We start from the raw sequence: 7,932 nt of genomic DNA on the forward strand, positions 1-7,932 counted from the left end.
GTCTTAATTATAGATGCGCTTGAGTATGCTTAATGATGGTTGCCTACATACTTATGGTTGAACTATGCTTGTGTACGCTTATTATTTATGCCTGAGTATGTTTAATCTATGTTTACTTACGTATAAATGTGGGATATGGATGCAGTCAGTTCGGTTGATGGAATGTACCTTTGTCCTGGTTTATTGGTCCTCTTTGTAATTTGTGTTAAATTTTGACCAATGATTTAACTGACAAAATGTTAGTGCAAGTCAGCAAAAATTATATCATTGGATGCGGATTTGAACATAGTGTTCAATGATATAATTTTTGGTGACATGCATAAACATTTGTTAGTTAAATCTTTGGTCAAAATTTGGCACAAATTACAAAGGGGGCCAATAAACCAGGACAGAGGTAGTACGTCAACCACACACGGTTCTCAAATTGGAACCATGTGCAATGGCTTTCATTTTCCTAGTTACGTCAATCACCCACGGTTGGCTATAGCAAACCGTTGCCTTTGAAACTCTCTGTGGGACAGAAAACCCTCATCACCCAATTCAAAAAAGAAAAAGGAAAACCCTCACCATCCCCACGTCATAAAAACCCTTACCTCGCCTGCCACCCCCTCCGGTCCCCATTCACACATGTACAAGCTCGTCTGCGACTCTGCATGGTACTGCCTATCACCACGACAACCACTTAGCTCGACGCATGTCACTGCCACCAGGCTGCCGGCAAACCCCACCGCATTTCGCCACTTCCGCTTGCCGCCGCCTATCACCATCAACTTTCTCGACGCTGCTCGCGGTCAACCCAGCTCCGCCCAATTGGGGAATCCGCCGTATAGAGGTTTTTTTCTCATGGACAACAAGGTAACTAATTTAATGAGATATTATCTCATCTCTTATCCCAGTTCATCTGCCTCCTTTAATCAACCCGCCAAAATCGCCGTGAATTCATTTTCATTCGAGCTAATTTGAGGGTTTTCTTTCATTCATATAGTGTACAGTGCGCGGACACATCAGGACTTTGCGGCCTGGGCCAGACATCCATGGAGTTCCATCTCACCGTACCCGATGACTTGAGGATGCGCGCGGTATGTTCAATCTCACCCAAAATAGGTTGGCATGGCCTACTTTCCTAAACATATATTATATATTGCTACATTTGGATAAAAGGCGCCACATGCAGCATATACGTCAAAGGGGATTTTCCCTCTTCTTCCTATATTAGGCAAATTAATGATGTATTGTTCTTTCAATTACTCTCATATTTCCATGACATCATGGTTACCCTATTTGTTTAATTATAGATTTTTTTCCCTTTGATTTCAACTGTTATAGAGTTCTTTCAATTTCGCCCATATTTGCATGTTACCATATTCTTTAACAATCCTACCATTTGATTTCAACTTCAGATGACAGAGTAATCGGAAGTCATCGTGTCAACCCCATACATGACTTCTCAGTGGTTGATCCCTTTGCAAAAATTACGAGGTTTCAAAACCAGCCTTACAAGTGGTAATATTAGTTTGAACCTCTCTTATATCCATGTTCAGTGGATCAGCGCGGGCGTTTGTAGCCGATGAGCTGAATTTCATTTCTAATATCAGTTTGAACCTTGTAATCTTTGAATTTGAGCCATATAACTCTGGGATTTGAACCTTGTAATGTTTCGAGCTTTTGTCGTACAATCGTTGAAATGGCATCATATGAGACTCGTATATTGGTAGTACTATTTTGACCTTAATATGAAATGGACTTAGATTTTATTAACCATTCTCGAAAGTGTTTCCCTTGTCGATCTCATCGCAAACGATCTATATAGCTAACTCGACTACGATCTTCGACATTATTGCAGACAGTTGGTTTCTTCAACCGTGTGCCCTGTAGAGCGCATAATTAATATCACACTCGAGTGTCCATATAAACATCCATGATTTGCACGTCTTCTAGCCGACGCATGGCCAAACTAGCCGGTCAGGAATCTGGCGCGGTTGTGCGGGAACAGGCTCAACAACGATACATTTGGCGCCTCTTCGAGCCCACGCTTGGTCAAACGAAACTCATGCAGGGTTCTCAAGCGTGCACTAGAATCCTCCGCTATGAAGACGATGACAAGATCTGACGATTACAGGACGGCCGACCCCCATTTAATACAGCAACCATTTAACCCTTGTGTCTCTTCAACCTTTTGATTGCGCCCCACTATTGCAAGAAGCACACCCACCATAACAAATTCTTAGAGGGTATCCTGCGCGGCTCCAACGGCGCTCCGAGCGGCTTTCAACGAGGAGCAGCAGTTCACCATGCATGCCATGGTGGACACCCACAAAAGGTTCATAGTGCTCTCGGTGGTGTACACCAACAACCCGGTCTGGGTGGAGCACTCCATCCACATCATGAAGATGTTGCTTGCTGAGGAGAAGTACAAGGTGGTCGGGTTCGACCTTGAGTACACCCGCGCTCATGCCGGCTCTTGTCTCAAGGTTATCGTCGCCCAGATGTGTGTGCACGCAATCATGTCCTCGGCTACCACTACTGCCTGGCCACAAGGCCTTGCGAGAGTTTCGCCAGGTTTGTCGACACCCCCCACTACATGTTCACTACGATGGACATCACCAACGATGTAAAGGTGCTCAAGAATTCGGGCATCGCCTGCCAGAATCTTATCGACATCTAGGGCATATACAAGATCTGGGGCAGCAAGGAGCATGAGAAGGACTCACTGGTTCACCTCGCCGAGGCCATCGTCGACCTCTACTATAGAGACATGAATGATTCCTACAACAAGGACAAGTGTGACTGGCACTCAGCCTGGATGGAGAAACTCGACAAAGCTCACGTCGTGTACGCGGCCAAGGAGGCATACACAAGCTACAAGATGTACAGGCGGATTGTTGACATGAGGAAGTGCCTCCTTCCGCAAAACGGCTAGGGATCTAGCCGGAAGCAGAGCAATGGCAAGCGTCATCGCATCAAGAAGTAGATGATTAGATGCTCATTTCTCCTAGTTTAGTATGCATGTAATTGCTTACTTTGGTGTGTGGAAATGTTATGTGTATAGTCACTTATGTAATTGTATGCTTAATTTGGTTATGCAATATTGTTCTGATAAGTACATATATTGATGTTCTGTAGACAGAGCAAATCACATCACACAAGGACTAAACAATGGAACCCGTCGGTGATGATTTCATAAATCACTCACAATTGTATACCAGCAATCGTTTGCTCAGAACACACACGACTTGTTAACAGGAATCGTCTGTGTTGTTATCGGTCTTCCCACACATTTCCGATTACAGACCTGTTTGCCGCGTATCACACACATCTTGTTAAGTTGAGCCGTTTTTGTTCTCTTGGCTCAACGCAAATAGTTCATCCGAGTGAACTGCATGCCGTATATCGCACACACCTTGATCTGGCTAACCGTTTCTTTTGTGTTGCCTAATCACAAATAGTTCATCCGAGTGACATGTATGTTGTATATCACACACACCTTCATCTGGCTGCCCATTTCTGTTGTGCCGCCTCATCACAGACAGTTCATCAGGGTGAACTGTATGCCGTATATCGCACACACCTTGATCTGGCTTCCCATTTCTGTTGTTCTATCTCATAGCAAACAGTTCATATGGATCAACCATTTGCCTCGTATCACACACGCAACTAAAGTCTGAACCATGATTGATGTGTCCGCCATCGCAGACGTTTTGCATCTTTTCTGATGATTTTTTTATATCACCATTTGCGATTAATGCATCTCACATAGTTTCGTTGAAGGGTCTCTGATTGTAGTGTCGCGTTAGCCGCATCCTGCAGTAGTGGAAGTGACTAGATGAAATTCCCGTGTGTCGTCAAGAATGATTTACTTATTATAAGAGACCGTTTCGGCCTGTCCTTTGCAACAAAAAGGATTGGGATACCTTGCTGCACCTTTGTTACTGTTACTACTTATTGCTCGTTACAAACTATCCTGCTATCAAACTACTTGTTACCGATAATTTCAGTGCTTGCAGAAAATACCTTGCTAAAAACCGCTTGCCATTTCCTTCTGCTTCTCATTGGGTTTGACATCCTTACTTATCAAAAGGACTATGATTGATCCCCTATACATGTGGGTCATCAATGCAGTGGCGGAAAACATACTTTGGGTGGCTCTTTGTTGACTTCCCAATTTTAGAGAATTTATAGACGTGGAATTAGGTCAAACGGAGCCATGAGGGGTCCACAAGGCATCAGGGTGCGCCTACCACCCCTGGGCGTGCCCTGTTGCCTTGTCATCTCCTCGTTTGCCTTCTGGTCTCCTCCCAAAGCTTCTAGGGTCACTCTTGTCTAGAAAAAAATTGTCAAAAAGTTTCATAGCGTTTGGACTTCGTTTGGTACCGATTCCCTGGAAACCAAAAATAGGCAAAAAAGAACAGCAACTGGCACTTGGTACTAGGTTATTAGGTTAGTCCCAAAAAATGATATATAATTGCATATAAACATCCACTATTTAAACTATAATGGCATGGAACAATCAAAAGTTAAAGATACGTTGGAGATGTATCAAGCATCCCCAAGCTTAATTCATCCTCGTCCTCAAGTAGGTAAATGATAATAACAGAATTTTTAATGTGGAATGCTACCTAACATGTTTATCATGCAATATTTCTTTTATGGTATGAATATTTAGATCCGGATGATTCAAAGCAACAATTTATAATTTGACATAAAGACATCAATACTCTGGCATACCAACAAACAATCATGTCTTTCAAAATAAAAATGCTAAAGAACGCTATCCCTACAAAATCATATATCCTTGTCATGCTCCATCATCTTAACACAAAGTATAAATCATGCACTACCCCGGTATCAGCCAAGCAATTGGTTCATACTTTTTAACATGCTTCAACTTTTTCAACCCCCATGCAACACATGAGCGCAAGCCATGGATATAGCACTTTGGTTGGAATAGAATAAGGTGGTAGATATTAATACAGAGAAGACAAAAAGGGAGAAAGTCTCACATCGATGGGGATAATTAATGGGGTATGGATATGCCCATCAATTTATGTCAATGCAAGGAGTCGGGATTGCCATGCAACGGATGCACTAAGATCTATAAGTGTATGAAAGCTGAAACTAAAAACTAAGTGGGTGTGCATCCAACTTGCTTGCTCTAGAAGACCTCGGGCATTTGAGGAAGCCTGTCATCGGAATATACAAGCCAAGTTCTATGATGAAAATTCCAACTAGTATATGAAAGTGACTACGTAGGAAACTCTCTGTATGAAAAACATGGTGCTACTTTTAAGTACAAGTGTGGAAAAAGATAGTAACATTGCCCCTTCTCTCTTTTTCTCTCATATTTTTTGTGGACTCTTTTTGGCCTCTTTTTCTCTGGGCTCTTTTTGGCCTCTTTTTTACTTTTATTTTCTCACTGGGACAGTGCTCTAATAATGAATAATGATGATCATCACACTTCTATTTACTTACAATTCAAAATTACAACTCGATACTAGAACAAATGTGACTCTATATGAATGCCTCTGGCAGTGTACGAGGATGTGCAATGATCTAGCATAACATGTATAGAAAATGATGAATGGTGGATGAGCCACGAATACTATGTCAGCTATATGCTCAGGCAATGCAATATGACAATGACGATGTGTGTGATAATAAACGGAATGGTGGAAGTTGCATGGCAATATATCTCAGAATGTCTATGGAAATGCCATAATAGGTAGGTATGGTGGCTATTTTGAGGAAGATATAAGGAGGCTTATGTGTTATAGTGCATATAATATCACGGGGTTTGGATGCACCGGTGAAGTTTTCACCACATCTCGAGGTGAGAAAGGGCAATGCATGGTACCAAAGAGGCTAGCAAACTGCAGAAAGATAAGAGTGCGTATAATCCATGGACTCACATTAGTCATAAAGCACTTACATACTTATTGTGAAAGTCTATTAGCCCTCAAAGCAAAGTACTATTACACATTCCCCTAGGGGGAGGTTGGTAGGAGTTAACCATCGCGCGCCCCCGACCTTCACGCAAAGGAAGACACTCAATAATAAATCATGCTCCAGCTTCTTAGCATAATAGGAGGTTATACATGCATGCTTCGGAAATCACAAACCTTAACACCAATATTCTTACTAAACCACAATCATTCACTAGTACCTCCCACATATTACCATCTTAATATTGCAAAACTGAATCAAACTTATCATATTCAACGATCTACATGAAAGTTTTTATTATATCCCTCTTGAATACAAATCATATTATGAACAATTTCATAACCTGTGCATATTGCCATTACTATTATCAAACTCCCAAAATGATATAAGTGAAGCATGAGAGCGTAATTATTTCTTTAAAATATAAACAATGTTGTGCTCTAAAAGATATAATTGAAGCGCTAGAGCAATGGCCTAGCTCAAAAGATATAAGTGAAGCACAAAGAATATTCTAACAAATCACGAATAAATGTGTGTCCCTCTCAAAAGGTGTGTGCAGCAAATATGATTGTGGAAAACCAAAAATCAAAAAAAGAAAATACTCATATAATACACGACGCTCCAAGCAAAACTCATATCATGTGACGAAAAAAATATAGCTCCAAGTAATTTACCGATGGTTGGTAGACGAAAGAGGGGATGCCATCCGAGGCATCCCCAAGCTTTGATGCTTGGGTCTACTTGAATATCTCCTTGGGCTGCCTTGGTATTACCCAAGATTGGGGTCTTGCCACTCCTTATTTCTTCATCCATCGTGATCTCACTCAAAATTTGAAAACTTCAGCACACAAAACTCACCAGAAAACTCGTGATATCTGTTAGTATAACAAGCAAATAATAAACTTTAGGTAGTATTGTAAACCCATTCATATTTCATTATTTCATAATACCTACTGTATTCTAACTTCACCATGACTTATACCCCCCTAATACAATCCATAGATTCATTAAAACAAGCAACCTATGTAACAAGTGAAAAACCGAATAGTATGTAATGATTCGAACATACACAATAGTTATGTAACTCCAAATATTATCAAAAGTGAGGACAACGTGGGCTGTTTGTACATCAATCCTGTGTAAAAAATTCAGAATTTTATCTCGCTCGAGTGAATTTAAACAATTCTGCTACTGGGCGCAAAAGTTTTCATTTTTTCACAGAATCAAATCAACTATCAACCAAATCATCCCAAAGGCTTTAGTTGGTACAAACACTACCTAAAACACAAAGACACACTCATAACCATAGCATAATTGTGTACACACTCAAAAATAGAAAAGAAAAGGGAAAAATAAAGATAGCTATTGGGTTGTCTCCTAACAAGTGATATTGTTTTACGCCCCTAGCTAGGCGTAATGCATAGTTTTAAGTGTTGTCATACTTAGTTTCTCAATTACACAACCACAATTCCTAGGGCTTAGCATGAATAATTTTCATGATCAAACTCCTATGAACAAAACTAAAGATTTTATTCTCATAGATGGGTCCTTTTATTAAATCAATGAAATCAGGGTGAACACTAATCATTTTAAGATCTTAACTCCCATTACTAGAAGTGGCACCCTTGTTCTTAGGAACATACATAAAGTTGCAATTCTTACTAGGAGGAGCTCTTTCAATAGTTTTAACGGAAGAAAAGGCAGAACCCAAATTATTAATAACTTCTTCCAGTTTATCAATTCTAGCGAGACTTTGTTCCATCCTTTCATTGATTACCGGTTCTTTCTCTTTTAGCATCTTCAAAGCAATTCCTACCCTTGATCCATATTGAGTCATATGATTATGTATATTTTGATCTAGATTTTCAATATGCTCTATGGTAGGCATTTTATTTTCAATAGCTTCTAACCTTTGCATACGATGCTCCAAATTCAACACTGTTTCATTAATAGTGATAGGTGGTGATCCCACTAAATTTACCATAGCATTGA

This window comes from Triticum aestivum, chromosome 1B (genome assembly GCF_018294505.1).
Source record: "Triticum aestivum cultivar Chinese Spring chromosome 1B, IWGSC CS RefSeq v2.1, whole genome shotgun sequence".
NCBI lineage: Eukaryota > Viridiplantae > Streptophyta > Magnoliopsida > Poales > Poaceae > Triticum > Triticum aestivum.